Source organism: Eriocheir sinensis, chromosome 53 (assembly GCF_024679095.1).
Source record: "Eriocheir sinensis breed Jianghai 21 chromosome 53, ASM2467909v1, whole genome shotgun sequence".
Classification (NCBI taxonomy): Eukaryota; Metazoa; Arthropoda; class Malacostraca; order Decapoda; family Varunidae; genus Eriocheir; species Eriocheir sinensis.
The window spans coordinates 3839814-3864517 of NC_066561.1; the positions used below are offsets into that span (position 1 = coordinate 3839814).

The 24704-nt window shown below is 42.7% G+C and overlaps 1 protein-coding gene across 2 annotated transcripts in view; it reads right to left on the bottom strand.

Annotated features, from left to right (window-relative positions):
• The window catches only part of LOC126983203 (leucine-rich repeat serine/threonine-protein kinase 1-like), a 111212-nt gene that overhangs the window by 69460 nt on the left and 17048 nt on the right, over nucleotides 1-24704 (bottom strand). The window lies entirely within an intron of this gene.

Consider the following 24704-nt stretch of genomic DNA (forward strand, 5'->3'; position numbering starts at 1 on the left):
CACCATCATCATCATCACCATCAAACCACACTATCTTTGCAATCTATCATCACCACAACACCACTATCATCATCACCATTACCGGAACATCAACACCATCACCATCAACACCACTAAAAACACACGCTCTTTTGCCCTCTTTATCAACACACCATCGTCACTATCATCACCATCTTCATCACCAACACCTCTACAAACACCACAATATCACCATCACTATCAACGACTTTATCTTTATCAATGGTGAAATACACAAACAAACAAACACACAAACGTCACGCTGATATCACCACAACAAACACCTTATTCTTGGGGTGTTTTTTTCTTTCACAAACACATCAACACCACATATCACCACCACCACCACCACCAGCATCAACACCAAAGGAAACTGTCTCTATACTCTTCATCAACATCAAGTACAATCATCATCACCATCAACACCTCCATTTCTCAACACCACCATCACCACCACAATCACCACCAAAACGAGCACAAACACCGGATGATCACCACTTTCTCATCACCAACTCAACACCACCACCACAACCACAAACAGCGAATCCTTACCACTTTCTCATCACCGCAATGTTAACACCATCATCATCACCACCACAAAACATCATCACCATTTCACCACGATCACAACATCACCACCACAACCACAGCTAATAACAAACTCAAAACCTTCACCATTTCATCACTTTCACAATATTGACATCAACAACACCAACAACACCAACACCGAATCCTCACCACCAATCAGTTCATCACCACCAATTCATCACCTTGTTCATCACCACCACAGCGGACTTATCCAACGAGTGCACAAAGGACCTTGATCACCTTTCAACACCACCACCACCACCACTGACAGGAGCACAGATAGACCCTTCCTCCTGCCTCCTTCTGCGCCTCCCTCACACAGACAGGCACAGACACTCAAGCAGGAAAGAAGGTTCGCTCAAGGTCTTCCAAATAGAGTTTAGCGAGAAACCTCAGAAGCGAACATTCTCTCTCTCTCTCTCTCTCTCTCTCTCTCTCTCTCTCTCTCTCTCTCTCTCTCTCTCTCTCTCTCTCTCTCTCTCTCTCTCTCTCTCTCTCTCTCTCTCTCTCTCTCTCTCTCTTGATTGCTTTTCTTTGTCTTCCTTGTTTCCTTCTTTCTTTTCCTTCTTTCCTTCCTTCCTTCTTTACAGTTCTTCCTCCCCACCGGTTTTCTCTCTCTCTCTCTCTCTCTCTCTCTCTCTCTCTCTCTCTCTCTCTCTCTCTCTCTCTCTCTCTCTCTCTCTCTCTCTCTCTCTCTCTCTCTCTCTCTCTCATTCCATTCTTCCACCATATTCATTCTGTTCATCTCTCTTACAAATATATTCTCTCCCTTAACTATTCTCTCTCTCTCCCTTAGCTATTCTCCCTCTCCCTTACTCTCTCCCTCTCTCCTATAAGCACATCCTTTCACTTTTTATCTCCCTCTCTCCGTTTCCCGTTATGTATTTCCCTTCCATCTCTACCTGTCAGTCTCTCCCCCTTCTCTTCCTCTTTTTTTCCCTTTTTTCCTTGTCTCTCCCTCTCGATCTTCTGTTTATCTCCCCCCCACACACACTCTCTCTCTCTCTCTCTCTCTCTCTCTCTCTCTCTCTCTCTCTCTCTCTCTCTCTCTCTCTCTCTCTCTCTCTCTCTCTCTCTCTCTCTCTTAATCTCCCTTTCTCCTCCCATACACTTTTTCTTTCCCTCCTCTCTCTCTCTCTCTATTTTTCATTCCATCTCTCCCTCTCAATATTTCTCTCTCCACCCCCACACTTTCTCCCTCTCTCCCTCACCATTCCTATTTTTTCCTTCCATCTCTCCCTCTCAATCTCTCCTCCCGAGGTTCTTCAAATTGGAAAAGAAGGTTCGATTACCAAACGGCGTGAGACTCGGAAGCATACAGTGTGTTAAGGACGTGGGTGTCAAAATCGCGTCAAACCTCGAAGTCTGACAGCAATGCATTGACGCAGCAAACAAAGCGAGCTGAATGCTGGACTTCATGGAGAAACTTCTCATTCAAGAATAAATATGTAATACTTCCACTTACAATAGTTTAGTCAGGCCTCATTTAGAATATGCGGTGCAGTTTTGGTCTCCCCACCAGGCCAAGGACACTGCAAATTTAGAAGGTGTGCAACGTAGGGCAACACAGATGATCTCTTCCTAGCGCAACAAACCTTACGACGAAAGGCTCTGATATGACTTAAGCTGTTCACCCTTGAGAAACCCTGCCTTAGAGGATAACTGATCGAATGTTTCAAAACAGTCAATGGTTTTACGAATATGGACAAATCCAAATAAATTCAGGCAGCGCCAAATTATTCTTCACTAACGTTGTAGCACGAGAATGGAATAAGCTCCCCCCTTCAGTGGTCCAGTACAACACGACTGACTCCTTTAAAAAACAAGCTCGACCGGTTTGTCCTTCAACTTGAATTCAATAAAGTAGAAATGCGGTGTTCGTGGCATTTGATTTTGTATAATTTCACTTAGGCTGAAGGACAAACGACTCACTATGGACCGCCGAGTCTGTGTGGTCTGACTATCTATGTAAATCTATTTCCATCTTACCCCAACCTGCAGGTCTCTCCCCTCCCCTTCCTTCCCGTCTCACTGTTCATCCCTTCAAGCACATCGGCCGCCTCTTCCCCTTCCTCTTCCCTTCCCAGCACGCCTTGAACGCCCTAAAACGAGGACGAAGCCATTCCGAACCTCTATAAGGGAAGCTGAAGGAGGATTCGGTGCTTTAGAAGGAGGTTGGGAGGGTTTAAGATAGTTATTTTCTCCGCATTTCTGCTTGTTTGTGTTCCTGTTTTTTTTTTTTGCGTATTTTTATATTCCTGTTTCATGGTGTTTTTTCATTCTCTATTCCTGTTTTTTTTCTGTTTTCTGTTTCGAGAACGTTGAGGGGGTTTAGGATATTGCTTTTTTTAATTCTTATTCCTGTTTTTTTTTCGGTTCCTTCTTTTTTATTTTTGTAGTTCTGTTTTATGATGTTTTTTTTATATTCTGCATTCCTGTTTTTGTGTTTGTTTCTTATTTGTATTCCTGTATTCCTGTTTTGTATTGTTTGTACTTCTGTTTTCCTGTTTGTTTTCTTGTATTCCTGTTTTGTATTTTGTATTTCTGTTTTCCTGTTTGTTTTCCTGTATTCCTGTTTTGTATTGTTTGTATTTGTTTTCTTGTATTCCTGTTTTGTATTGTTTGTTTTTGTTTTCTTGTTTGTTTTCTTGTATTCCTGTTTTGTATTGTTTGTGTTTGTTTTCCTGTTTGTATTCCTGTATTCCTGTTTTGTATTTTTTGTTTGTTTTCCTGTTTGTATTCCTGTATTCCTGTTTTGTATTGTTTGTATTTGTTTTCTTGTTTGTTTTCTTGTATTCCTGTTTTGTATTGTTTGTGTTTCTGTTTTCTTGTTTGTATTCCTGTATTCCTGTTTTGTATTGTTTGTGTTTCTGTTTTCCTGTTTGTATTCCTGTATTCCTGTTTTGTATTGTTTGTGTTTCTGTTTTCCTGTTTGTATTCCTGTATTCCTGTTTTGTATTGTTTGTGTTTCTGTTTTCTTGTTTGTATTCCTGTATTCCTGTTTTGTATTGTTTGTGTTTCTGTTTTCTTGTTTGTATTCCTGTATTCCTGTTTTGTATTGTTTGTGTTTCTGTTTTCCTGTTTGTATTCCTGTATTCCTGTTTTGCATTGTTTGTATTTGTTTTCCTGTTTGTATTCCTGTATTCCTGTTTTGTATTGTTTGTATTTCTGTTTTTGTTTGTGTCCCTGTATTCCTGTTTTGTATTGTTTGTATTTCTGTTTTTGTTTGTGTCCCTGTATTCCTGTTTTGTTTATATTCCTGTCTTCTGTTTCTGTTTCTCTTGATATTTTCTTTATTCCTTTTTCATATTTTTTTCCACTCGTATATGGTTCTAATTAGTTTCATCTCTTTTAGTAAATGAGTGTGTGTGTGTGTGTGTGTGTGTGTGTGTGTGTGTGTGTGTGTGTGTGTGTGTGTGTGTGTGTGTGTGTGTGTGTGTGTGTGTGTGTGTGTGTGTGTGTGTGTGTGTGTGTGTGTGTGTGTGTGTGTGTGTGTGTTTCATCATTTAATTCATTTGGTCTTTGGTTAATTTCACACCTAATGAGAAATTTTACATGCGAGTTTTAATTATCTTTTTGCCTCGCTTTCTCTTGTTATCTTCCTCTAATTACACCTTCAAAGGGAAAAGGTCACGCCATTACACGCCTGATTACCAGCTCTGTCACGCATTATAATTACACTGTACGATTTTACTTGTTTATTTCTGGATTGTATTCTGTTTTGTTCTTTTTCTTTTTATATTTTTTAACTTGCGTAATTTTGCACTGATATAAAAAAATTAACGCATAAGTGTGTGATCATTTTTTTCCTGGTTTTCGTGTTCTCTTTTTCATTTTTTTTATTATACTTAAAGGGTAAAATCAAGTATTTTTTTTAAGGGCTCAACCTTATGAAGAACGACTCAAGCGCCTCAACCTCTTCCCTCTGGAAAAGAAACGCCTACGATTGGATATGATTCAGGCCTTCAAGTTCCCGAAGAAGTTCAGTAACGTCAACCACTTCAAGTTCTTTGAGCTGCAAAGTAACTCAAAAACTAGAAATAATGGTCTACTTATTGTGAGGCTGTGTAGTACAGACACTGACAGGAGTTTCTCAAACCGAGTCATCCGCCACTGGAACAATCTTCATTCAGAGGCAGTGAGTGCGAATACCATCAACTCCTTCAAAAATCGAACAGACAGATATTTTGTCGTGTCAGGAGAAAACTGAATACCGAAATGCCTTTATCCGCCCTGCAGGCACTAAATGACTGTCGAGCACATTAAAAATCACTAGAGCGGGCAACCTTGTAATGAGCCAATAGGCTTTCTGTTGGCTGCCTTTCCATGTTTCCATGTTTGTTTGATTTTTCCATAGCATATTACTTTTCAAAGGGAGAACTCATTTTCCTTTTTTGCTTTCATTTTTTCTCGTTGTTTTTATTCTATTCAAAGGTAAACTCACACAATTCCCTATTTTTACTTTTTTTCATTTTCAAAGTCTTCAAAGGGAAACTCACACAATTTCGCACCTGCTGACAACCTTTCATTTCGCGTCGTACATAATATTGCGCGCCGGCAGTTTTTCCCCGTTTTCTCTTTTCGTCTTTTTTTTCAGCTCATCTTCAAAGGGAAACTCACGCAATTTCGCAAGTCATTACAAATTCCGTGTGGCGTTATAACACTGTGCGGGGGTTATGCTTTTGTTTTTGCTTTCATCTCTCTCTCTCTCTCTCTCTCTCTCTCTCTCTCTCTCTCTCTCTCTCTCTCTCTCTCTCTCTCTCTCTCTCTCTCTCTCTCTCTCTCTCTCTCTCTCTCTCTCTCTCTCTCTCTCGTTTTTGTTCATTTTATGCTTCCATTTTCTCTTTTTCTATATCTTTTTCTTCAGCTTCAAAGAGAAAACTCAAGCAATTTCACACCTGGTTACAAATCCTATCACTTTTTACTTTTATTCTTAGTACCATTATTTTTTTTTCGCTCCCACGTTCCCGTTTTTTTTTTTCCGGAGTAAAAAATAATAGCCGGCCTTTTTATGACGTCGTTTTCTTTTACTGCTGACCGCTGACCTTTGACCTCGGCGCACCTGGGTCACGCTCGGTAACAATAACAACAACAACAACAACAATAATAATAATAATAATAATAATAATAATAATAATAATAATAATAATAATAATAATAATAATAATACTGTGGGTTGCTTATTTCCCATCAAAACCTTCCCTTGTCCTTCTTTCCTTTTACCGCCTTCCTCCTCCTCCTCCTCCTCCTCCTCCTCCTCCTCCTCCTCTTTCTCTTCCACCTTCAACATTTTCCAACTTCACCAGCTTCATCCCCTCCTCTTTTCGCTGCTGCTGCTGCTCCTCCTCCTCCTCCTCCTCCTCCTCCTCCTCCTCCTCCTCCTCCTCCTCCTCCTCCTCCTCCTCCTCCTCCCTGACACACAAAGGAGTCTTCCCCTCACAAGTCAGCGGTAAAGAAGAGGTTTGGACCAACTCCCAAAATCTTTCCACCGACCTCACTGCGACGACGACAACAACAGCAAAAGCAACAACAACAATGACGACCAAGACGTTGATGATGATGATGATGATGATGATGATGATGGTGATGATAATAATAATAAAAACAACAACAACAACATACACAACTGACTGAATGACTGACTAACTGAGTGAATAAATTAATATTGTTTGACTGACTGACTGACTGACTGACTGACTGACTGAATAACATACTGAGTGACTGACTGACTGACTGACTTGATGATTGACTGACTGATTGCCTGACTGATTGACTGACTGACTAACTAGCTGACTGACTGACTAACCAACTAACTGACTGACTGACCGCAAGACTGACTGACTGACTAACTGACTGCCTGACTGACTGACTAACTGACTGCCTGACTGACTGATTAACTGACTAACTGACTGACTGATTGACTGACCAACTGACTGACTGACTGATTAACTGGATGAATGAGTAACTGACTGCATGAGAAGTGAATTAATTAATTACAATAAGCATGACTGACTGACTGACTGACAACTGAATGAATCAATTACTGCCTGCCTGCCTGACTGACTGACTGACTGGTTCATCCACTCACCTTTGCACGCCACCAACATCTGTGCCAGTCACCCACCCACCAGCCACGCCCACCGCCGCCTCCACACGCCCGGCCAATCACAAGCAAGGATGGGAATTTCCTGGGCTGTGATTGGCTGACCTCTGACCAGCTGGCGTGAGGGAGTGAAGAGGCGGCGGTGGTGGTGGAGGTGGTGGAGGTGGTCTATTTTCTCCTTACCTTACCTCGCCTCAGCACACCTGCACGCTCCGATACGCCACTTACCTGTAATAAGGGAAAGTGGTTCATTAGCAAAGGTGAATGGGATCAGGTATCGTTGTGTCAGTGTATGCGAGGTAGGTTATCGTTTTTATTATTATTATTATTATTATTATTATTATTATTATTATTATTATTATTATTATTATTATTATTATTATTATTTTCATCATTATACTGAGACAAGTAATATAAGTAATGTAAATGTGTCTTATATCTGCTTTTTTTAATATACTTCTTTGTTTGTGAGTTTTATGTGTTTACTTGTATTTCATGTTTTATTTACATCTTCTCAACGAAATAATAAAAAAAAAAAACATGAGCAAGTATTTATCTATTCAACAAAGCGGTATTTAGAATTGTTTACATATAATCGTGATACGTGACTCGCTTTTCTTTTATTTATACTTTTGAAAATCACAAATACAAGTATGTAAACACGTGCATCATCATCATCATAATAATAACAACAATAATAATAATAATGTCAATTGCTTATTTCCCATCAAAACCTTCCCTTGTCCTTCTTTCCTTTTACCGCCCTATACACTTCTCTTCCTCTTGCTCCTCCTCCTGTAGTCAGCCAAGTGATACATTCATAACTCTTTACATGGCATCACAAAACTCGTTCAAATTCTCCTCTATGTCTTTTTATTGATAGGGTTTAGCGTGTTTAAATAAAAAGCATATGTTGTTACTTTTTAAGGCTATTTACCACAAAACTGTATTACATTTGCGAGTAAGAATGATGCACACGTTGATGTTATCGTGTCCAAGACCTTCATGTGTGTATGTGGTCGGTCAGTCAGTCAGTCAGTCAGTCGGTCAGTCAGTCAGTAGTTAGTTAGTTAGTCAGTCAGTCAGTTTTAGTCAGTCAGTCAGTCAGTCAGTCAGTCGGTCAGTCAGTCAGTCAGTAGTTAGTTAGTTAGTCAGTCAGTCAGTCAGTCAGTCATTCAATCAAACAATCAATCAGTCAGTCAGTCAGTCAGTCAGTCAGTCAGTCAGTCAATGAGTCTTATACATACACTTTACAACGATTACATAAAAAAAATATATATGACTCCACTACATTATTTAAATCTTTACCACAGAACTGTATTCCATTTGCCAGGGAGATTAATTTACCAGGTAATGTTGCTGTGTCAAATGCTTCCATGTCTTATTTTATTCATGTATTTTGTGATGGTTAAATTAATAGGAATATGCCGCTACTTTTTAACATCAATTTACGTAGAGCAAAACTGTATTCTCTGGGCGGGGAGGAATTATGCATTGAATTATATTATCCTATCAAAGGCTTCGTGTTTTGTTTTTATTTAGATACTTTATGGTGTTTTAATAAGATCATCCTGCTACTTCAGAAAATGTAAGTTCGACACAAAACTCCATTCTCTCTGCGGGGAGGAACGATGCAGCGATTAATATTATCCTACCAAAGTCTTCCGTGTGGGTTTTATTAGATGTCTTTTTCATGGTTAAATAAGAGAACATGATGCTATCTTTTAATGTAAGTACAGCACAAAACCGTATTCCTTTTTCGGGGAGGAATGATGGACGAAGTAATATTATCCTATCAACTACCTTCGTGTATTGTAATAGATGCGTTTTATGATTGAATAAAGGAACGTGAAGCTGCCTTGTCCGTTCAACACAACATTGTATTTTTTTTGCGGGGAGGAATGATGGACGATGTAATATTATCCGATCAATTACCTTCGTGTATTGTAATAGATGCGTTTTATGATTGAATAAGGGAACGTGAAGCTGCCTTGTCCGTTCAACACAACATTGTATTTTTTTTGCGGGGAGGAATGATGGACGAAGTAATATTATCCGATCAATTACCTTCGTGTATTGTAACAGATGCGTCTTATGATGATTGAATAAGGGAACGTGATGCTGCCTTTAAATGTCCGTTCAACACAACATCGTATTTTCTTTGTGGGGGCGAAACGACGCGCCAGGTAGTGTCATTGTGTTGTTCGCTCCGCCAGGTAGAAAACAGGTAAGAACTTCGCCAATATCGTGAAAGCGACGTAAATGGGTGACGGGAAAGTCTCCTCGTGACGTTTTCTGTTCCTGCACGGCCTGGACGGTGCTCGGCGGGCGGCGGTACAGCGGAACACACGAAGGGACTTTCTCCTCGTTGCCTCGGATTCTTGGATGCCTCTTACGACCCCACAGACACAGATAAGAGTGAATAAATGTGTGTAGTGTCATGTAACATCCTTAAGTCTTTCTAAAGTGTACACAAGACTGATGAAAAAGACATGATACAAAAGCAATGAGTAAATGAATCAATATATAAACAGCCGAAGAAAATAGATGAATGTGTATTGAAATGAATTGTGTATATCCCTTAGTCTTCCTCTCTATCTTTCTACTTCCTTTCTTAAGTGTACACACACACACACACACACACACACACACACACACACACACACACACACACACACGAAAAAAAATACAGATGAAAAGTTAACAGAAAATACATAAATGAATAAACAGATAAAGAAAACATGTTTGATCTTTAAATAAAAAGTCACAATTTCGAGCTTGATAACAAATTTTAATGCTTTTGTGATGAGTGCATTATTAGGACACAGGTTAATGAACGATGTCTTTGTTTATGTCTACTAAATTGTTGTTTGTTAATGAATGATGGATTAAAACAACTGCGTCATTTCCAAGTTAAACTTTTCATTGGTTTTTCTTAATACAGAATAAACAAATGCTTCCTACTTTTTTTCTACTGCATTTTCCTTTATTTTTCAACATCAAGACAAACTGAAGAAAATAAGAGAAACAAGACAGGTGTTCCAAGACTTACTAATGACCACCTGCTCTTCTCTCTCCCTCCCTCCCTCCTTTCCTCTCTTTTTCTCTTCCCTTCCTCTTTCTTCCTCCTCCCTCTCTTCCTTCCTTCTTCCTCCCTCTCTTTCTTCTTACCCTCCCTCCCTCTCTTCCTTCTTTTCTTAGTTATCTCTCTTTCTCTCTCCTTACTTTATTTCCTTTCTCTCTTTCTTCCTTCTCTCCTTTCATTCCATCCCTTCCTCTGTTTCTTCCTTACCTTGTCTTCGTCTTTCCTTTATTCCCTCTCTCCCTCCTCCCTCTCTTCTTCCCTCTCTCATTTCCTTACCTTTTCCCTCCTTCAATGTTTTCCTTCTTTCCTTCCTTTCCTCTTTTCCTTCTCTAACTTCCCTCCCTCCTTTCCTTCCAACCACAACCACAACCTGTATCTTTTTTTATTTCTTTCTTTCTTTTTACTCTTTTTTTATCGTCTAGTGAAGCCAACCAGGTTACAAGGCCGCTGGGACGACACACGCCTACCACCACCACCACCACCACCACCACCACAACGACAAAACACTCGAGTCACCCTTTACAGCGTCGTTCTCTCTCTTAAAGCACAACCGAGTCATTATTAAAAGGTAGACTTATGTGTTTTTTTTCTATTTACAGACGAGGCGTGGTCAATGATGGGGTGCGTGGGCTTCTCTCTCTCTCTCTCTCTCTCTCTCTCTCTCTCTCTCTCTCTCTCTCTCTCTTCATTTTCTTTTTTTTCCCCGTTCTCTTCTCCTTTCTTCCTTTCCCTTCCTCTCATTCTTTTTTTTCTCTTCTTTTCCTTTCTTTCCTCACGTCATTTTCCTCCTCTTCCTTTCCTTTTCTTCCCTCTCATTATTTTCATCTCTTTCCTCTTCCTCTTTCTTTCCCCTTCCGTTTACATCATTATTCAAGTTTATTTTCCTTCTTCTTTCTTTAAGCTTATCTTCCTTTCCTTTCCTCCTCCTCCTCCTCTGCTATCTCTCTTCTCTCCTCCCTCCCTCCTTCGTTCCCTCCATTTTTTTCCTCTTGTTTTCCTCCCTTCCTTTCCTCCCATTTTCCCTCTTTACCTTTACCCCCCTCCTCCTCCTCCTCCTCTTCTTCCTCCTCCTCCTTTTACCATTTCATCCCCTCTACTATTACCCTCCTCTTCCTCCTCCTCCTCCTCCTCCTTCTGTACCATTTCAATCCACTATCCTCCTCCTCCTCCTCTTCCTCCTCCTCCTCCTCTTATTGCTACATTTAATTCAACTCTCCCATTCTATGTAATCTTCCTCCTCCTCCTCCTCCTCCTCCTCCTCCTCCTCCTCCTGTAGTGTACATTTTCATTCTACTCTCCCATGTTACTTCCCTTCCTCTTCCTCCTCCTCCTCCTCGTAGGGAAGAAATGATAATGGGATCGGAAATGCTAATGTTATGGGAAGTTTTAAGATTATTGTAACGGCCGCTAATTATTCTTTATTGTTATGTGCAGGAGAGAGAGAGAGAGAGAGAGAGAGAGAGAGAGAGAGAGGAATGCATTTAACTAATTACGTTCACAGGACCGCGCGTGTGTGTACATGTGTGTGTGTGTGTGTGTGTGTGCTTTAATGGGCGTGGCTTGGCGGAACGGCTGCACACACAAACACACACACACACACACACACACACACACGTTTTACAGTAATGATGAGAGACAACAATAAACATTCTTCCCTTCCCTTCCCTTCCCTTCCCTTCCCTTCCCTTCCCTTCCCTTCCCTTCTCTTCCCTTCTCTTCCCTTCCCTTCTCAATCTTTGCCTTCTTTTCCCGTTCCTTTCCCTCTGTTATCTTTTCTTCCCTTTCTTTCCCTTTCCCAGCCCTTCCCTTCTCTTCACTTTTCCCTTCCCCTCTCACCCTCCTTTTACCCTCCTCCCTTCCTTCTGATCGTATAATTCCCTTCATTCCTGCCCTTCCTTTCCCTTATATCTGTTCCTCCTCCACCCTCTCTTTTCTCCCTTAACTCCCTTTCCCTTCCTAGTGTCCACCAGGGATGGGGTATTCGTTTCCGGTATTCGTATTCGAATACATTCGAATACCGTACTCGGGTGTATTCGGTATTCGTATTCGAATAATTATTGCTAGAAATAAAAGTATTTTCATTCGTACTGGAATACAAGGGAAAAGTATTCATATTCTGCGAATAATCTGACGAATACTCAAAAAATATTATCAGAAATACCAGCCGTTGTTCCTTACAACTCGAACCTCCTGGGCGGACGTGTAATCGTCGTGTATAGTACAGGTTCATGAGCTCATTTTACTGTTGCATAACTTTAGAAAAGTGCTACACCCAGTCACGTCAAGAAGGCATTTTTTAACGAGAAGTATTCATGAATACGTTCAAGAAGTATTCGCATTTGTATTCGAATTAAAACCATTTCAGTGTATTCGAATTCGTACTCGTTGGAAGTTGAAGTATTCCGATGCGAAGACGCAACTGTACCCACTCCATCCCCGGGCTCCACAGCCCTTCCTTTGTTTACTTTTTCTTCCCTTCACTTCCTCATCTTAGCTTACCTTCCCATCTAGTCCCATATCTTGCATTGTCATATTTTCCCTTTCTTTTTCTTCCCTTTACCCCCGACCCATCCTACATCCATTTTTATCCCTCTTCCCGTCCCTTCTCTTCTCTCATCTCCTATCTTTCTCGCCCTTCCCTTCCCCTCTCCTCCCTGCCTCTATCCACCTCACGACTTTAATTCTTTCATCCCTTTCCTCCTTACATCTTCTTCCTCCCCCTCCCCCCATTTCTTTCTTCCCAAGAGAGGGACAAAGGGAAGGTTCAATGCGAAGGAAAAATTATTATTATTATTATTATTATTATTATTATTATTATTATTATTATTATCATTATTATTATTATTATTATTATTATGAGGTATTTTTAATAGTCATGATTTTGCAATTTTAGTATTTTTTTCACTGTTTCGGTTTGTTAGATCTCTCTCTCTCTCTCTCTCTCTCTCTCTCTCTCTCTCTCTCTCTCTCTCTCTCTCACGTGAAGCGAGACGTCACGGAGAAAATGACAGAGTTGAGTACATCTTGACTTTCTCTCTCTCTCTCTCTCTCTCTCTCTCTCTCTCTCTCTCTCTCTCTCTCTCTCTCTCTCTCTCTCTCTCTCAGACCTCAATGCTTTTTTCTTATATTTTTTTTATTTTTTTACCTTCTTGCTTTCATATTTTTTTATCATCTATTTTCCTCCAACTCTTTATGACATTTTCTCCTCCTCCTCCTCCTCCTCCTCCTCACCATCATCACTGTCATCATCATCATCATCATAATCTTCCTTCTCATGTCCTTTCTCTTTTCCTCTTCATCTCCTCCCACGTTATTTTCTTCTCCTCCTCCTCCTCCTCCTCCTCTTTCTGCTTACTGCTTTTCTCTGTTGACCTTCTCTTACATTACTTCTTCTTCTTCTTCTTCTTCTTCTTCTTCTTCTTCTTCTTCTTCTTCTTCTTCTTCTTCCTCCTCCTCCTCCTCTTCCTCTTCTTTCTGCTTACTGCTTTTCTCTGTTGACCTTCTCTTACATTACCTCTTCTTCTTCTTCTTCTTCTTCTTCTTCTTCTTCTTCTTCTTCTTCTTCTTCTTCTTCCTCCTCCTCCTCCTCCTCCTCTTTTCTTTTATCATCTATTTTCCTCCAACTCTTTATGACATTTTCTCCTCCTCCTCCTCCTCCTCCTCCTCCTCATCATCATCATCATCATCATCATCATCATCATCATCATCACTGTCATCATCATCATCATAATCTTCCTTCTCATGTCCTTTCTCTTTTCCTCTTCATCTCCTCCCACGGCGAAAAACTGGATGGTTGCGACCATCACCTAATTCGCCTAAATATCAGAACAGACCATGAACTCACCGAAAACACGTCCAAGATTCCAGACTACAAAAAAGCCAATTTTAATTTCGCTCGTGAGCTGCTAACCCAGACAACTTGGGAACCCATGAACCTCACTCCAGTGGACGGCGCGTGGAACGGCTTTAAGAACAAACTCCTGAAGGTAGAGAGAACGACTGTTCCCATGAAGACAAGGAGAACAAATAATGCCACAAGCACACCATGGATGACTACCCAAGTTCGACGGGCGATTAATTTGAAGAAGAGAAAATACAACTTGCTAAAGGAAAACAGCACTGACGAGGCACGCGAACAGTACCATCAAAGCCTCAGAGCTTGCAGAACACTCATTCGCCAGAGTAAACGCGACTATGAAAAGCAAATTGCACGCAGCCAAGTCCAACCGAAAAAGTTCTTCACGTATATAAGAACCAAAAAGAAGACAAAAAGCAATATCGGTCCCCTAAAAGATGAAAGTGACGTACTAACACAGGACAGTAGACAAATGGTCGAAATCCTAAACAGGAACTTCGCGTCTGTGTTCACGGTCGAGAATACTCAGTCCGTACCCGAGAGCCCTACCCCACCGATGGGAATCACTCCCCTAGAAATTGGTACAATCGACGAACGGGATGTGAAAAAGTACCTAGACAAACTCGAGACAAACAAGTCTACCGTACCCGATGACTTGTCACCCAGGCTGCTCAAGGAACTCAAGCAGCAAATCCTCAAGCCACTCACCGCCATCTACAATCTGTCACTACAACAAAACAAAGTCCCGAAAGACTGGAAACAAGCGAACGTACCACCGATCTACAAAAAGGGAGACAAAAGTGTGGCCCTAAACTACAGACCAATCAGCTTGACCTCAGTGGCGGGAAAAATCCTCGAGAAGATCATCAGAGACAAACTCGTTAGGTTCCTTGAAGACAACATCATTTCCGATGCTCAGCACGGTTTCAGGAACAAGCGCTCATGCTTAACCAATTTATTGGACTTCTTCCAAGGTATCTATGAAAACTGGGATAATCATATCCCCAGTGATGTTATATATCTAGACTAGACTTTCAGAAAGCCTTTGACAAAGTGCCACATGAAAGACTCCTCAAGAAACTTAAGTCGGCGGGATTAGGCGACGATCTGACAGCGTGGATCAAAGACTGGCTCACTGAAAGAAAACAACGAGTTGTACTCAACGGACAGGCCTCCGAGTGGCTCCCGGTCACAAGTGGAGTGCCACAGGGGTCAGTGCTGGGACCCATACTTTTCATCATATATATCAACGACCTAGAACTAGGATTAAAATCCAATCTTTCAAAATTTGCCGACGACACAAAGGTGGGTGGGAAGGCCCTCACGACGGCAGACTGCGAAATTATCCAGAGAGACCTGGACCAGATCACTCGGTGGTCAGAAAAATGGCAGATGTCCTTCAACACTACCAAATGTAAAGTAATGCATATCGGATCCAGAAACAGCAACCACATATACCACATGGGTGGCGAACCACTACATGTTGTGCAAGAGGAAAGAGACCTCGGGGTCACCATCAGCAGTGACTTGAAACAAACAAAACACTGCAAGTCCGCCTGTAAGAAAGCCAATACAATGCTTGGGTTCATATCGAGGAACTTCGAATACAAGACGCCGGGAGTTATGTTATCCTTGTATAATTCGCTGGTAAGGCCCCACCTGGAATACGCCGTGCAATTCTGGTCTCCTAATTACAGGAAAGACATTGAATTACTTGAGAGAGTACAGCGCCGCGCCACGAAGATAATACCATCACTGAGGACGAAACCCTATGAAGAACGACTCGAGCGACTCAACCTCTTCACGTTGGAAAAGAGACGACTGCGGGGAGACATGATACAAGTTTTTAAGTACCTGAACAAGCTCAGCAACGTTGATCATTCCAAACTCGTCACGCTACAAACTAACCTGAGAACAAGAAACAACGGAAAAACAATTCAAGCAAAGCGATGCAATACCGACATCGGCAGGAGTTATTTCTCGAATAGAGTTGTTCGCCACTGGAACAGCCTTCCTGCAGAAATGGTTAGCGCAGAGACCATCAACTCCTTCAAGAAACGCATTGATCGCCACTTTGCTGCAACGGGAGTGAACTGAACGTTCCCAAGAGTAGATACACAAGTGCTTTAATCCTTCCCTGCAAGCCACTCTTATGGCAAACGGATTGATTGAATCACTGAACGCAGGCAGCCTAGTTATGAGCCAACAGGCTTTCTGCTGCCTGCTAGTCCATGTTTCCATGTTTCCTCCTCCTCCTCCTCTTTCTGCTTACTCCTCTCCACTCTTCACCTTCTCTAATGTTACCTCTTCCTCCTCATCCTTCTTCTCCTCCATCTCCTCAGTTTCCTCCTCTCTTCATTTGCTTTTATTCCTCCTCCTCCTCCTCCTTCTCTTCATTCTCCTAAATCCCTTGCCGGCTTCCCAACTCCTACACACACACACACACACACACACACACACACACACACATGTAAGCATAATTACACGTACACATGGGAACAAAAAGCCCAAACAAAAAAGTTACCGTCGTAGGGAAAGTTACACATGAAAGGAAAGAAAGAAAAGAAAGCAATAAAAAACTACACGGATGGATGTTTGACTACAATACACACATACACACACACACACACACACACACACACACAGATAGATAGATAGATTGAGAGAGAGAGAGAGAGAGAGAGAGAGAGAGAGAGAGAGAGAGAGAGAGAGAGAGAGAGAGTCGCACCTACACAAAACCATACATAATAACATCTTACACAGTCACGAACGCACGTAAATTAACACACACACACACACACACACACACACACACACACACACACACACACACACACACACACGCGTTCTACTTCCACTTATTTTCTCCCCTTCCATATCTTCCTCCTCCTCCTCCTCCTCTTCAACGTTTCCTTCCTCTTATCTACCCTCCTCCTCTTCCTCCTCCTCCTCCTCCTCCTCCTCTTGTCTCCACTCTCCTATCTTTCCGTTCCTTCCCTCTTCTCTCTCTCCAATATTATCTCCTACCCTTTCCTCGTTTTCCTCTCTTTATCTCCTCCTCCTCCTCCTCCTCCTCCTCCTCGAGTTATCTTGCCAAGTCTGCAATTCTATTTTTAGCTCCGTCTCTAGATGTGTAATAGCGAGGGATCAATAGACGGTCTAGTTGAGTCTAGTAAATCTCTCTCTCTCTCTCTCTCTCTCTCTCTCTCTCTCTCTCTCTCTCTCTCTCTCTCTCTCTCTCTGACAGATGTGGACTAAGCAGATGTGGGAGTCACGTGATATGGCAGGTGAGTTGAGTAGGTTTGGAAGTAAGGTGTTTTGACAGGTGTGCAATGGGACAGGTTAGCAATGGGACAGGTGTGTAATGGGACAGGTGTGTAATGGGGCAGGTGCAATAGGCAGCTGCTGGCATGCAATTTGGGTAGGTTTGGAAGGCAATTTGACAGGTGTGTGATCTGACAGGTGTGTAATGAGACAGGTGTGTAATGGCAGGTGTATTAGTATGTAATAGAGCAGGTGAAATGGGGCAGGTGTGTAATGGGAGGGTTGAAGTAATAAGGTGAGACAGGTGTGTAATCAGGTGAAACAGGTGTGTAATCAGGTGAAACAGGTGTGTAGTCAGGTTAGACAGGTGTGTAATCAGGTGAGACAGGTGTGTAATCAGGTGAGACAGGTGTGTAATCAGGTTAGACAGGTGTGTAATCAGGTTAGACAGGTGTGTAATCAGGTGAGACAGGTGTGTAATCAGGTGAGACAGGTGTGTAATCAGGTGAGACAGGTGTGTAATCAGGTGAAACAGGTGTGTAATCAGGTGAAACAGGTGTGTAATCAGGTTAGACAGGTGTGTAATCAGGTGAGGTAGGTGTAATCAGGAGACAGGTGTAATTAAGGTGTGTAGAAAGGTTAGACAGGTGTGTAGGGGTCAGGGCAGGTGTGTGAAGGTCGCCTCAGGTATGTAATCAGGTCGAACATGTGTGTAATCAGGTGTAGGGGTCAGGGCAGGTGTGTGGAGGTCATCAGGTCACCAGGTAAACGATGGCCACGTCTTCACAGGTAATTTCCGGCCGTCAGGTGTGTTCAATATGGACTGTGATGGGGCCGCTTCCTCCTCCTCGCCCTTTCCTCCCCTTCCACCCATCTATTTCGTTATCATCCCTGTCTACTCTTCTCCCCCTCTTCTTCCTTCCCCTTCTTCACTTTCCTTTCGTCTTTATTCACATCTTCTCCCTGTCTGTCCCTTCCGTTATCATCTTTTTCATTTTCCTTCACTTTATCTCGTTATCATCCCTATCTACTCTTCTCCCCCTCTTCTTCCTTCCCCTTCTTCTTCACTTTCCTTCCGTCGTTATTTACATCTTCTCCCTGTCTGTCCCTTCCGTTATCATCTTTCTCATTTTCCTTCCTTTCATCTCGTTATCATCCCTGTCTACTCTTCTCGCCCTCTTCTTCCTTCCCCTTCTTCACTTTCCTTCCGTCGTTATTTACATCTTCTCCCTGTCTGTCCCTTCCGTTATCTTCTTTCTCATTTTCCTTCCTTTCATCTCGTTATTATCCCTGTCTATTCCTTCCTTCATCGTCTTCCTTCTTCTTCTTCCATTCTTTTCCTCTTTAATTATCTCTCTATCCCTTCCTCTTTTATCTTCGTCCTTGTATCTTCCTCCTCCTTTGCTTTCCCTTTCGTCTTCCTCTTCCTCCTCCCCTTCTCTTTCTTCTTCATTCTCTCTATCTATCTTCTTTGGTCATCATCTTCTTTTTCGTCCCTTCCTTCCCCTTTTCCCTTCCCTTCCCTTTCCCTTCATTCCTTCCTTCCTCTTCTTCCTCTTCCTCCATCCCTTCTCTTTCCTTCCTTATTCTCTCTATCTATATTTTTTTATCCTCTTCTTTCTCGTCCCTTCCTTTCCTTTTTCCCTTCCTTTCCCTTTCCCTTCATTTCTTCATTCTCCCTTCCTTCCTCTTCGTCCTCTTCCTCCTCCCTTCTCTTTCCTTCCTTATTCTCTCTATCTATATTTTTCTAATCATCTTCTTCTTTCTCGTCCCTTAATTCCCCTCTTCCCTTTCCTTCCCTTTTCCTTCATTCCTTTATCCATCCTTCCTTCATCTTCCTCCATTCCTTCCCTTCTTTCCCTTCTTTTTCTCTCTGTATTCCTCTTTCTCATCCTCTTTTTCTATTTCCTCGGCAATCCCTCATTTTCCATCTTTTCTCTTCCCTTTTTTTATTTTCCCTATTTCTCCATCCCTTCTTCTCCTTCTCTTCATCTCTTCCCTTCCTCCTTGCCCTTCTCCTTCTCCTGTTCCTGCTCTTCCTCTTTTTCCTTACATCAATTCCTCCCTTCATTTATTGTCCACTGATCTCCCTTCCTTCCTTCTTCTTCTTCTCCTTCTTCTACTTCTTCTTCTTTTTCTTCTTCTTTTTTAATTTTCTTCTTTTACTTCTTCTTCTTCTTCTTCTTCTTCTTCTTCTTCTTCTTCTTCTTCTTCTCCTCCTCCTCCTCCTCCTCCTCCTCCTCCTCCTCCTCCTCCTCCATCCATTACGGTCAGGGAAGATCAGGTAAAACCACTAATTTGATTTACTATACCAGGTAACATCCTCCTCCTCCTCTTCCTCCTCCTCCTCCTCCTCAATAGTTCCACCTGTTAAATTCACGTTGGGGAGATAAATGAAGAGGAGGATGAAACAGGGGAGAGAGAGGAAGAACAAAGGAAGGAGAAATGAATGGAAAACGAAGGGAGGAGGGGGAAAGAGAAAGAGGAAGTGGAGGAAAAAAGAAGAGGAAGGGGAGGATGAAGAGAAATGAGTTAAGGGCGAGAATAAAACATCAAAAGAGAAACGGTAATGGAAAATGATGATAAAGAGAGAGAGAGAGAGAGAGAGAGAGAGAGAGAGAGAGAGAGAGAGAGAGAGAGAGAGAGACTGACACAGATGACGGAAGGAAAATAAAATAAAGAGGGATGAGAGAAAAAGACAATAATGAAGCGACGAGAAAGAAAGGAAAGGAAAGGAAAAGAAGGGAAGGAAAGGAAAGGAGAGAAGGAAAGGAAATGGAAAGGAAGGGAAGGGAAAGGAAAGGAAAGGAAGGGCAGTTAAGGGGAAGGGAAAGGAAGGGAAGGGAACGGAAGGGAAAGGAAAGGAAAGCAAGGGAAGGGAAGGGAAGGGAAGGGAAGGAAAGGGAAGTGAAAGGAAGGGAAGAGAAGGGAAGGGAAAGGAAGGGAATGGAAAGGAAGGGAAAGGAAGGGAAGGAAAAAGAAGGAAAAGGAAAGGGAAGAAAAGAAAGGGAAGGGAAAGGAAGGGAAGGGAAGGGAAAACAAGGGATGAGAATGGAAGGGAAAGGATGGGAAAGGAAAGGAAGGGAAGGGAAGGGAAAGGAAAGGAAAGGAAAGGAAGGAAATGGAAAGGAAGTGAAAGGAAGGGAAGGGAAAGGAACGGAAGGGAAGATCAGGGAAAGGAAGGGAATCGAAGGGAAGGGAAGGGAAGGGAAGGAAAGGGAAAGAAATGGAATGGAAGGGAAGGGAAAGGAATGGAATGGAAGGGAAGGGAAAGGAACGGAAGATCAGGGAAAGGAAGGGAATCGAAGGGAAGGGAAGGGAAGGGAAGGGAGGCGTTGTCTTGATTACATTAAAGCTCAACTCTCAACCGTCGACCACTTGCCTCCCGCCCACCGCCCCGCCCACCACCACCACCACCACCACCACTGCTTGAACCCTAACCTATACCACCACAAACAACACCACCACAAACAACACCACAAACAACACCACCACAAACAACACCACCACAAACAACACCACCACAAACAACAGCAATGACAACACCAGGCCATCGTATATCATCACCACTACCAATAACACCACTATCACCACCACCATCATCACCATCATCACCACCACTGCTCTGAAGCCTATCTTGTACCACCACCACCATCAACACCACCACCACCACCACCATCAACACCACCACCACCACCATCAACACCACCACTGCTCTGAAGCCTCTCCTACACCACCAACACCAGGGCACCGTATATCATCACCACTACCAACATCACCACCACCACCATCATCACCATCAGTACAACACCACCATAGAATATTAAACTCCTTTATTCCTCTTTCTTCTCCTCCTACTCATCCTCTTCTTCCTCCTCCTACTCATCCTCTTCCTCCTCCTCCTACTCATCCTCTTTCTCCTCCTATTTCTTCCTCCTCGTTCTTCTTGTCCTTGGTCTTCTCCTCCTACTCATCCTCTTCCTCCTCCTCCTCCTCCTCCTCCTCCTCCTCGTTCTTCTCGTCCTTGGTCTCCTCCTCCTCCTCTTCCTCCTCCTCCTCCTCCACAACCACCACTACCACCATGACCTTCAAAATCACTACCACGCAAGCGAACCAGATACACCGCCACTATCATCACCACTCGCCTTCATCACCACCACCACTACCACCACCACCACCACCACCACAACTACTACTATGACTACGGCTACTACTGTTATGACAAGTTCTACCACCACCACCACCACCAACAACAACAACAACAACAACATCAACAACAACAAAAACAACTAACTAAATTTTATGACGGATATTAAGTCGACAATTATGCTGTTTTCAGACACTTACGAATTTCTTCCTTTAATGAGAGAGAGAGAGAGAGAGAGAGAGAGAGAGAGAGAGAGAGAGAGAGAGAGAGAGAGAGAGAGAGAGAGAGAGAGAGAGAGAGAGAGAGAGAGAGAAAGGATAATTCATGCATGTGGTATGTGAGTATATGATGCTATTGTGTTTGTGGCGGTGGTGGTGGTGGTGGTGGAGGTGGAGGTGGAGGTGGAGTTGGTGGTGGAGGTGGTGGTGTCCTTGGCTGGTGTTGATAAGAGAGGAGGTGAGGGGAGATGAGAGGGGGGGAGGGGGGAAGGGGGATGAGCAAGCAGGTGTGTGGGCAGGTAAGGTAAGGTAAGGTAAGGTAAGGTAAGGTAAGGTAAGGTAAGGGCGTCTCCCGTACCCCGCCCACAGGTAACTCTTGGAAAGGTAAAAATAATCAGGTAAAGGTGTGTGTGTGTGTGTGTGTGTGTGTGTGTGTGTGTGTGTGTGTGTGTGTTGTGGACAGTTTCTTCTTGGCCACAGTGGCAAGGAAAAGATGGTACGACCTGGTTATCTCTCTCTCTCTCTCTCTCTCTCTCTCTCTCTCTCTCTCTCTCTCTCTCTCTCTCTCTCTCTCTCTCTCTCTCTCTCTCTCTCTCCAAATATAGTATGCATGCTTGTTCTTAAGGTTGATAATGGTGGTGGTGATGATGGTGGTGATGATGGTGGTGGTGGTGGTGGTGATGATGGTGGTGATGGTGATGGTGATGATGGTGGTGGTGGTGGTGGTGGTGGTGATGATGGTGGTGATGGTGATGATGATGGTGGTGGTGATGGTGATGATGATAGTGATGATGGTGGTGATGGTGATGGTGATGATGATAGTGATGATGGTGGTGGTGGTGGTGATGGTGATGATGATAGTGATGATGATGGTGATGGTGATGATGATAGTGATGATGATGGTGGTGGTGATGGTGATGATGATAGTGATGATGGTGGTGATGGTGATGGTGGTGATGAGAGGTAAGGCGTAAACAGAAGATGTGCGTAATAGCTGTAGTGAAAGACAGGTGTAATCAAGGTAACTCTCTCTCTCTCTCTCTCTCTCTCTCTCTCTCTCTCTCTCTTTCATTAACCACATGACTTCCGGAGACAAGAATTAGGAGCCAGTTATTTCTCACGCCAGGAGGAGGAAAAGGAGGAGAAGGAAGAAGAAGGAAAGGTGAAGGAATGCAGACAGGAGCGAAGGATCGAAGGAAGGAAAAGGTAAAGCTGAGGTCATTGGGTATAGCTGCGCGTGACCTCAGTGCTCATCCCCGTTGCATTGCCCCTGTGGTGGGAGGGAGCGAGTCTGACATCCAGGTTACCACAGTTGACCTTCCCCAGGTTTCCCCAGGTACCCAATTATCGACCAGCCCGAGAGGGAGGATGAACAGCTGAGTGAGGTGCACGCCAACAGACCGGGCCGGGATTCGAACCTGGGCTTGCGAAGTGGTAGACAATCACGCTGACCACTAGACCACGGAAGAGAGGGAAGAAAGAAAGGAAAGAAGGAAGGAGGAGTAGAGAGCGGGAGGGAAGAAAAAGAGGAGGCAGGGAAAAATGGGAAGGAGATTAAAGGAAAAACAAGAATGAGAGAAAAAAAAGAGGAAAAGAAAAGAATGGATGGAAGAAAGGAAAATATAAAGGGACGGAAAAAAGGAATAGGAAAGGAAAGAGGGAGGAAAATATTGGAGGAAAGAATAAAAATAACGAAAAAAATAGGAAAAGAAGAGGATAAAAGAGTGGAAGAGAAAAAAAGAGGAGAAAGAAGAGGAGAGAGGGAAAACGAGGAAAAAAGAGGAGGGAGGAAAATATTGGAGGAAAGAATAAAAATAACGAAAAAAATAGGAAAAGAAGAGGATAAAAGAGTGGAAGAGAAAAGAAGAGGAGAGAGAAGAGGAGAGAGGGAAAACGAGGAAAAAAGAGGAGGGAGGAAAATATTGGAGGAAAGAATAAAAATGAGAAAAATAGGAAAAGAAGAGGATGGAAGAGTGGAAGACAAAGAAGAAAAAGAGGGGAGAAAAGAGGAAGAGGGAAAAGAGGAAAAAAAAGGAGGGAGGAAAATATTGGAGGAAAGAAAAAAGTGAGAAAAATAGGAAGAGGATGAAAGAGTGGAGAGAAAGAAGAAAAAGAGGAGGGAGAGAAAAGGAGAGAGGGAAAAGAGGAAAAAAGAGGAGGGAGGAAAATATTGGAGGAAAGAAAAAAAGTGAGAAAAATAGGAAGAGGATGAAAGAGTGGAAGATAAAGAAGAAAAAGAGGGGAGAAAAGAGGGAGGGAGGAAAAAGAGGAGAAAAGAGGAGGGAGGAAAATATTGAGGAGGAAAGGAGTAAAAAGTTTAATAAGGGAGCAGAGGAGGACAGTAACTTGGAGGGGAAATAAAAAGATCGTAAAGAGAATATGAAAGAGGAGGAGGAGGAGGAGGAGGAGAAAATGAAAAAGAGAACAAGAAAGACATGTGGACTTAGCAAGAAGGAAGAAAAAAAAAGCAAAATGAAGAGGAAAGAAAAGAAAAAAAGAGAAAAAAGAAGATGAAGAAGAAGAAGAAGAAGAAGAGGAAAAGAAGAAGAAGAAGAAGAAGAAGAAGAAGAAGAAGACGAAGATTAAGACGAAGAAGACGAAGAAGGATAAAAAGAAGACGAAGAAGAAGATGATGAAGAAGAAGAAGAAGACGAAGAAGAAGAAGAAGAAGAAAAAAAAATCACCATACCCACCACCACCACCCTCCACCCTCCCCCCAAATCACAACCTCCACCACCACCACCATCACCACCACCAGACAAGCAAGCAAACAAACAAGAACACCAACAAACAAAGGACGAAGTGAATCCTTTTAAACCCATCAACAAACATTTGACTTTGCATACAGTTAGCTTGACACACTCCTCCTCCTCCTCCTCCTCCTCTTCTTCCTCCTCCTCCTCCTCCTCCATTGCAGCGGCGGAGCAGGTGGTGAACTTAAGTGGTAGTTAAGGTATGCATATGTTAGTGGTAGTAGTAGTAGTAGTAGTAGTAGTAGTAGTAGTAGTAGTAGTTGTAGTAGTAGTAGTAGTGTAGTAGTAGTAGTAGTAGTAGTAGTAGTAGTGTAGTAGTAGTAGTAGTAGTAATGGTGGTGATTAGAAGTAGTTGAAGTAAAAATAGATGAACAAGAAGAAAAGCATTAACAAGAAAAAGAACAGGACCAATTAGAAGAAGAAGAAGAAGGAGAAGAAGAAAAAGAAGAAGAAGAAGAAGAAGAAGAAGAAGAAGAAGAAGAAGAAGACAACGTAGTAACAGTAGTCGTAGTAGTTGTAGTGTTATGGTTGTTGTTGCTAAGACTTTTGATGGTGGTGTAGTGGTGGTGTGGTGGTGGTGGTATTGGTTATGCAGTGGTGGTGGTGGTGGTGGTGGTGGCGGCGGTGCTTCAAGCCTAATTACCTGCTTACTACCTGTGTTATAGGCTGACG